This window comes from Cajanus cajan, chromosome 2 (assembly GCF_000230855.2).
Source record: "Cajanus cajan strain Asha chromosome 2, NIPB_CcT2T_4, whole genome shotgun sequence".
Lineage (NCBI taxonomy): Eukaryota > Viridiplantae > Streptophyta > Magnoliopsida > Fabales > Fabaceae > Cajanus > Cajanus cajan.
The window spans coordinates 25,589,068-25,597,125 of NC_138518.1; positions in this window are offsets into that span (position 1 = coordinate 25,589,068).

The following is an 8,058-nucleotide window of genomic DNA, read 5'->3' on the forward strand; positions in this document are numbered from 1 at the left end:
TTGATCCGGCGAAGTTCTTGAGACACGAGCCATTTGCTTGAGTTTCGAACCTAGTCGAAGGGAAATCCTCCGGATTTCCAAGTCAAAAATTATTTTTTAGGAAGGAGTGAGCGGGCTTGTAGAGCGAGGGAACGCCAAAAAGCTTCCCAGTTTTACTTGATATATAAAAGCACGCTTCAAGAGGTTTCTTTTCTAAAAATCCCTTCTTTTACTGCTTTCTGTGTGTGCATATTAAACTGTCATCATGTAGATAGTTAATTTATAATTGCTTAGAATAAATAGGGGTAATTTAGTAATTTCGTACTATTATTTTTAGAAATAATCTGTCATAGGGAACCCGAAAGGGGCGTTGTGGGGTGCTAACACCTTCCCCACACGTAACCGACTCCCTTACCCGACTCTGGTTGTAATGGCCGAAGTCGACTTTTGAATCGATTGCCTTAAACCTCTTTTTCCAATGTTTTGAGTAAAACATTGGTGGCGACTCCATGAACCCTTTTACTACGAAAACCACTAATCCATGGAGGGTCCCGCTTGGGATTAACATGGATTGGTGAGACTTTTAATAAATAAATTGGATAAGATCGACAAGGTCTCAGTTTGAGAACAAGTCGTTCTAATAATCCAATACATTTTCAAAACTAAAAATAAAAAGCGAGCTCGACCGTCTTCGCGACCGCCGAGGCCCGTTTGGGCCGGTGGCGACAAGTCCAAAAGAATAAAATCCTATAATCTAAGGCATCCCATAATACAAGGGTAAAATGGGAAATACAAATAAAAATAAATCCTATGACTAAGGTACCCCAAAATACAAGGGTAAAAATGGGAAATACAAGTAAAATAATTCCTATGTCTAAGATACCCAAAATACAAGGATAAAAATTGGAAAATTAAAGACAAGGGAAAAATAGGCATAAAAGATAAATGCTAGGCTAACAAGGCTTAGGAGAGTGATTAGTATACTTTATTCATGAGAAGCATGTCTCTAGGGTGTTAGCTCCCCTATCTTCTCCCAATCTCCTAGCCATGGACCTAGTGATGGGTCTTGATGGACTCCTTCCACCAAGGGGATGATCAAACGTTCAATGGTGAAGAGGAGCTCCTTTCCAAGGCCAATATGGTGACCTTATAGGGTGGACGTTCCTTCAAGGGAGAGGCTAAGTGATGGTGGGCGTGAAAGGTGGAGTCTTGAGCGAATAGGAGAAAGGTTGGGAGGATGGTGTTTTGGGTGTTCTAGTTGGCTCTCTTCACTAAGTGGAGGTGAAGGCCATTCAAGGTATCCCTAAACTCACTCTAAGGAGGAGATAAGAGAGGTAGGTCGAATTGACCTAGTGACTAAGGAGAGGATTTGAGGCAAAAATGCTCACTCAAATTCATATATTCCAAAGTATTTACATGATGCATAGCCTAGGGTATTTATAGGAGTGAGAGGCATCTAGGGTTGCATTTGGAGAGTACATGGACGAAATTCATAAGCCAAATGCACACCAAATGAAATTCAAATGAACCCTAGATGCAACTTGGTGGTCAAGGATGGAATCTTTGAGATTAGTTAGGCTACAACTAGGTGCATGATAAGACCATGCAACCTTTGCCCTCCACTTGGGCCTAAGCCTTTCTAACACTAAAAATAGGTCCAAGAGCCACAAAAAATATGTCTAGGTTTTGTTCCCACCCTATTCAAATACCTTAGCCCAAAAATAAAATCCTATGAACTAAAGCACCCCATAATACAAGGGTAAAATGGGAAATACAAAAGAAAATAAATCCTATGACTAAAATACCCCAAAATACAAGGGTAAAATTGGAAATACAAGTAAAATAGATCCTATGTCTAAGATACCCCAAAATACAAGGGTAAAAAAGGAAAATCAAAGACAAGGGCAAAATAGGAATAAAAATAAATGCTATGCTAATAAAAACTTAGGAGCTAAGGTCCAAAAGAGGCCTCACTCCTCCTATGGTTTTTCAACACTAACCCATTCCTTTCGCTTCCTTCAATACATCACCTCTTGGACTTCTTGGCCTTAGTGTTATTCCATCAGGTCCCACATGAAGCTCAAAGGATGGTCCTCCATCAAATATGCACAGTGAATACTCACAGAAAGAGGTTGGAGGTGTCCGGTAATAAAGTTTGAGAATACTAAATCTAAGGAGCTGACATATCATATCCAGTATAGGCAAAAGATAGCCTAATGCGTAAACCTCAAGTTTAAGGAAGAATACCTGACAAGGATGGATTTGGAATTACTCAAGGCTAGCAATCCATGCCAAACATTAATGCGCATAGATTAATTTCTTGAAAGTAAAATTAAATATTCATTTTAAGCATTAGTGTAGAAGCATCATTGCATAGCATGCATATGACACAAGCGTGCACAAAAGGGTATAAGTTCATCTTCAAACATAAAAAAAAAATAATAAATAAAAAAATGAAAAAAAAACAAAACAAAACCAAAAAAAAATATCCAATCCATTCCTACCTTGAACTCTCTTTGCGTTTTGCATCCTTGGTTTGTTTGTTTGTGTCTTGAGCCAAATCACCCACAAGCGCCAGAAAGCTGGACCACCAAGCAAGCCCACATATCAATAAGAAGGCGTTAGGAGCCTAGCCCAACACGGGCACTCAAATGATTTCGTATAACCACCAAGAATAGAAAGACACATCAACAGCAAGACAGAGCAAAACTCACTAAGGAAGAATAAGCAAGCCTACAAGAACGGATTACAAGACCAAAGCCAGGAGTGGCTTCAAAATAATACTCATCAAATAAACAAGCACCATTATCAGGGAGAATGGATCTTTTTGTCATTAGTGACTATTAAAAAAAAAATTTCAAAAAAAGGCAAACTTTGTACATGTTGAAAAGCCGAAGCATTCAAAAAAGTTTTAAAAATGCAAGAAAAAGGCAGGCTTCAAACATGTTGAAAAGCCAAAACTAAGGAAATAAAAATTCAGAAATGCACCAGCCGAAAAACCCTAATGAAGCCATCCAAGATTAACAGTTGTCTAGGCTTGAAATCAAAGATCCAAATAAGGGGAAGAGTCGTTGTACCTCCTTTATCCAAAACAAAGATATCACTTTCTCCCTAGTAGATGCTTGGAGAGACATCATAATACTCACATGATAGGAACAACACCAGAATCCCTGCCACACATCTCACTCCCCAATAGAGATGCTTGGAGAGGCATCATAATACTCATGTAGTAGGGCATCACCAACGTCCTGCTAATCTCAGACTAAAAATAGGGGCATTTCAGGCATCCCTTGCCCATCAACCTCAAGGCTTACAAATATCAATTCAAGGATCACCGCTGAGTATCCACCAAAGGTTATAACGCCAACCTTCACAAAAGGCCCCAACATCTACACATTGATTTGAAGACACCGTCGAGTTCCTCAAATCAGTGAGTGACATTGAGGGCACCGTTGAGTACCTCAAGTCAAAACTAGGATCACCGCCGAGTATCCGCCAAAGGTCCTGATGTCCACCTTCATGAAGGACGTCAAAACGACTTGTTCTGGTAGATTTTCGTGTCTATAAATAGTAGGCTCAAGCACAATGCTCAAGCACGAAAATTTAGTCTTTGAGAGTCCATATAGGGTTGACACACTTCTCTTCTCCTTGTATTTCTTGAGTTTTGTGAGGTAATTGTAGTATGAATTGCTGTCAAAAAGTTTCTAGTTTCTACCATTGAAGATCTAATAAAGCTTGATCAAGAGGTATTTCATAAAAATCCTTCCTTTAATCTATCACTTTCCATACAATATTTTTAATCAATAAAAGAAACTATGTAGATATCTTAGGTGAAATTGTGTAATTTTGAATTCAAATGTAAAATAGATTATTAATAAAAGGGGTAAACATTTAAATTATTATGGATTATTATGTTAAATTCATCATAGAGTACCAAATTAGGATGTCGTAGGGTGCCTAACACCTTCCCTACACGTAATTGACCCCCGAACCTAATTCTGGCTATGAAGACCATTATTATAATTTTAAAAATCTTTTCTTTTTCTGATGTTTTGAGTAAAACATCAATGACAACTCCATGAACTATTTTCAAAACTATTAATTAGGGATTAGTCTGGTCTCCGGGCATTCCTTAATTGACAAGATTTTCAAATTGGAAGTCCAAACCATCTGTCGGCAAGATAAGAATTTTTCAGGTTCTGACACTATATAAGAAGACTCAAAGTATAAGAAAGACAAATACATACACAAAGAAATTACACAAGAGAGAAAAAACACATATAGATACATTTGTACAAAAAATTCTCTATAAAATCTTTTTTTTTTAAACATTCATTGCTCTGTAATCGGTTGTATAATGTTTAAGTGAGAGAACCACAACTTCTTTGTAACCTTCATAATCATTGTTATAAGGTTGAGTATGGAGAGGCATGTCTAAAAAAGAATACTTTTTCTTGAGCCTAAAAAGGCTTGGCTATAAAAGAATATTTGATTATTAAGCCCAGAAATACTTGTCTGAAAAATAATATTTATTCTTGAGCTTGCATGGAGAGGCTTAACTATAAAAGAATACTTAGTTGTTAAGCTTGGGGAGAATTGCTATTAAAAGATTGTTTGAATAGTTGCTTGAAAAGGCAAGTTAAAGAATAATTAAGGTTGAGCCAAAAGTAGTCTGTTAAAAAAACCTTGTATTTTTGTTTAAAGGTTGTGAATTTCAATCTGGTTTGATTAAGAACTGAACGTAATTTTGATGTTTCACGGAAACTAATATAAAATATTTAGTATTCCATTTGTACTATCTGTACTGCAAGGCCGAGCTCCCAGCTCGGCATCGCAGCGCATGACGACCTCGGACACGCGTTATGTGACGTCAGCTCGTCACTTAACCAGATCATAACTGATCCTAGGAGATCTCGGTCTAGACGAGATCTGCTATCTAATTAGATCACTACTGATCTCAAGCCCAAGGCCCAACGCAACCCTAATCCATACCAAGGTACGTGCATTATTTATACGAGACATACACTCATACAAGCCCTAACTTTAGCATCGAAGTCTCTTTTGCAGGTACCGCCCCCATCTTGGAACACCAACGTACTAGCGAAGGAGGCTCACCAATCTTGCTTGGAGAATCAACCTTACGACAAATTCCCAGTAAGAACATATGGCGCCCACCGTGGGGCCGATCAAGACAGCTCTTATCGGCCACGCTTATGGTATTCACCAGAAGCCATAGTAGACGCGCAACAGACGACGCTGATCATACAACCACCATGGAAAACAAAGCCACATTGAGGAGACTGATTGACGAGGTCGAACAGATGTGGCAACAAAACGACGCCGATCTACGCAACATGCGTGCCAACCACGAAACCAACCTAGCTGCAATGCAGACCGCCAATGAAGCTGACCTAGCAGCGCTCCGCACTGAAAACGAGCGGATTCGTGCCCAGCTTCCCCGACGCTCCCCCGATCACCCTCCTAAAGCAAGAAACTTTCACGAGGAAGAAGAACATTCGGTCTCTCAGCCCCGGACCACGACTAGGGTACCGACTCCGCGACCCATAGTGCATCGGTCTCACGCGTGTAGACCCCTAAAATTGTCCGGGTCGGAAATAAAACTCGAAGACTCTCGAAGATCAAAGGAAAGTCAGCCGGAAGGACTCCTGGAAGACCCTGGAAGACCCTAGGATGACAATCTGTAGGTTTAGAGGTCTTGGAGTAGCAAAAAATAAGAAAGTGGAGGGAATGAAGCCCAATACGGCCTCCCAAGGGTTCAGTACGGCCGTATTGAAGTTTCTGAACTTCAATACGGCTGCACTGAACTCAATACGGCTGCACTGAACTTCAATACGGCCGTATTGAGGTTTTTGAACTCAATACGGCTGCACTGAACATCAATACGGCCGTATTGAGGTTTTTGAACTTCAATACGGCCGTATTGAATTCAATACGGCCGTATTGTAGTTCAAAACTTCAATACGGACCGTATTGACCCCCAGAGACCGTATTGAGCCTCATCCCTATAAATATGATGTCATTTGGACGTCATTTGACACTTGGACACTGAGTTTTAACCCTCTTCTTGAGTATTCTGGGTTTTTTTGAGCAGTGCTCTGCCTAGAAATCACTCGGAGAGTTGATCCGACAAAGTTCTCGAGTTCTGAGCTTTTTGCTTGAGTCTCGAACTGAGTCGAAGGGAAATCCTCCGGATTTCCATAGTTAAAATTTTCTAGGAGGGAGCGAGCGGGCTTGTAGAGCGAGGGAACGCCAAAAAGCTTCCCAGTTTTACTTGAATATAAAAGCACGCTTCAAAGGTTTCTTCTTAAGTCCTTCCTTTTACTGCTTTCTGTGTGTATATTTAACTGTCATCATGTAGATAATTAAGTTATAATTGTTTAGAATAAATAAATAAGGGGTAATTTAGTAATTTCGCACTATTATTTTTAGAAATAATCTGTCATAGGGAACCCGAAAGGAGCGCTGTGGGGTGCTAACACCTTCCCCACGCGTAACCGACTCCCTTACCCGACTCTGGTTGTAATGGCCGAAGTCGATTTTTGAATCGATTGCCTTAAACTTCTTTTTCCAATGTTTTGAGTAAAACATTGGTGGCGACTCCATGAACCCTTCCTTTTTATGAAAACCGCTAATCCATGGAGGGTCCCGCTTGGGATTAACATGGATTGGTGAGCCTTTTAATAAAATTGCTCGTTTGACAAGGTCTCAGTTTGAGAATAAGTCATTCTGGCAATCCATATTTTTAAACAAATAAAAGAGTCCAACCATCCTTCGCGAACGCCGAATGCCCGTTTCGGGCCGGTGGCGACAGATGGCGACTCCACTGGGGAAGCCTCGAGAGTCAGTCCCATTTAGTGACAGATTATTTTTAACAAATAATAGTTAAAATTACTCTATTACCCCTTGTTTGTATGATAACATGCTTTATTTATATGGCTTTAATAACTGTTGTATTTTTAAATTTACGCAATTGTTTGCAATATAAATTGCACACAAACCTTTGCACACAACAGTTCCCTCTATACCCGGGGGCATGAGTGGTAATCCATAGGGAGTGGATGTTAGTACGGCCGGTTGTCGAATGGGTCTATAGGTGCCCGTAGACCGTTGTCGGAAAGCATCACTCAAGGTGATAACCATGAACTCAAGTCCGACAGTGCGTTGGAACTTTCCATCGACTTACGACGAGAGGAATTGGGTCCCTATAATGGGGGCACCTTGGGGGCCTTTGACCAAGTGAGAACAGTTAGAACCTCCTTGAATATGCACTTTTCTGCAGGAGACCCCTACCTCGTGATTCGCTCGTGACTGTTCGTGGATGAGTGAATTGTTTGTGCATTGTTTATGTGACATTGTTTGAGCATACATTGCATTCTTTAAACATACAACATTCCTTTTTAAAATAAGAATAAATAGGAATAAGAATCTTCCGTTACATGGTGTTAACATCTACCTTCATCACATTCATATAGGTAGTTTCCATTTTCACCCAAAAAAATAAAAAATAAAAATATATACAAAACAAAATACCCGAAAAAAAAGAAAAGGGTTATTTATCCAAACTAAGCAATATCATGCATCATCTTAGGGACATCCCGAAAACATGATAATGCTTAGTTGAAAAAACACAATGCATGCATATTCATCGCCATCATCTCATATCATGCATTCTTATCAAAGATCATGGAGGGATCTAGGTTTTCATTTCATACATCCCTCCTAATAAATCATTAATAAACATTAATAAAAAGAAAGAATTAAATCGATGCGTATGTTCAAAGAATGGATCGCACGCCGTTCGTTATTAAATGCAAGCCAACAACCGCATCAAGCGAACACACGTCAACTCCGTTGTTGGTAATCAAGACGAATAAAGGGGAAGGTCCGACACCGTTAAGGATCACTGCTCCAAGGCCTTTTCCCTACGAATCAAATAAGGCTGTGCCATGGATATACGACATCCATTCTTCTGCCGACAACGATATTTCCAACATCGCTAGACTTAGGGGCATGACTAGGAGTGGCAGGATCTACACTCCCGAAGATCTTCATGATAAA